Here is a 1,432-nt window from a genome sequence, read left to right on the forward strand (position 1 = left end):
GTTACTGCATACTGTTACTGCATACTGTGTGCATACTGTGTGCATACTGTTACTGCATACTGTTACTGCATACTGTGTGCATACTGTTACTGCATACTGTTACTGCATACTGTTACTGCATACTGTGTGCATACTGTTACTGCATACTGTGTGCATACTGTGTGCATACTGTTACTACATACTGTGTGCATACTGTTACTGCATACTGTGTGCATACTGTGTGCATACTGTGTGCAGACTGTTACTGCATACTGTGTGCATACTGTGTGCATACTGTGTGCATACTGTTACTGCATACTGTTACTGCATACTGTTACTGCATACTGTGTGCATACTGTTACTGCATACTGTTACTGCATACTGTGTGCATACTGTTACTGCATACTGTGTGCAGACTGTTACTACATACTGTGTGCATACTGTTACTGCATACTGTCTGCATACTGTTACTGCATACTGTGTGCATACTGTTACTACATACTGTGTGCATACTGTTACTACAAACTGTGTGCATACTGTTACTGCATACTGTGTGCATACTGTTACTACATACTGTTACTGCATACGGATACTACATACTGTTACTGCATACTGTGTGCATACTGTTACTGCATACTGTTACTGCATACTGTGTGCATACTGTTACTGCATACTGTGTGCATACTGTTACTGCATACTGTTACTGCATACTGTGTGCATACTGTTACTGCATACTGTTACTGCATACGGATACTACATACTGTTACTGCATACTGTGTGCATACTGTTACTACATACTGTGTGCATACTGTTACTGCATACTGTTACTACATACTGTTACTGCATACTGTTACTGCATACTGTGTGCATTCTGTTACTACATACTGTTACTGCATACTGTGTGCATACTGTTACTACATACTGTCTGCAAGACTGTTCCCTCCCCATCAGAACAGCACTGCACACTGTCAATTCACCATCAGCAAAGCAATATCATCACTCCCACGCCTTGAAAACACTTGATATGTAAATGTGTGAAATAAACAACTGGTATAATTGTCTGATCAAAACTAAAGGAACCGATGACTTGATAAAAGTCAAGTAGAGAACAAAGATGTTCGTGTCTGTTTAAAAAAACAACACTTCAGGATGAACAGCTAATTTAGTAGAGGAATCACATGTTTTATTGGACATGATGATGCTGATGCTATTTTAGACTGTCTGAGTCATTCACTCCAGAGGTAGATCTTTGTTGTGATGAGATGTTCAACTCTCTGCTGTATCGATCGTTCACTCCAGAGGTAGATCTTTGTTGTGATGAGATGTTCAACTCTCTGCTGTATGGATCGTTCACTCCAGAGGTAGATCTTTGTTGTTGATGAGATGTTCAACTCTCTGCTGTACGGATAGTTCACTCCAGACGTAGATCTTTGTTGTGATGAGATGTTCAACT

The sequence above is a fragment of the Oncorhynchus nerka genome, unplaced genomic scaffold, assembly GCF_034236695.1.
Source record: "Oncorhynchus nerka isolate Pitt River unplaced genomic scaffold, Oner_Uvic_2.0 unplaced_scaffold_423, whole genome shotgun sequence".
Lineage (NCBI taxonomy): Eukaryota > Metazoa > Chordata > Actinopteri > Salmoniformes > Salmonidae > Oncorhynchus > Oncorhynchus nerka.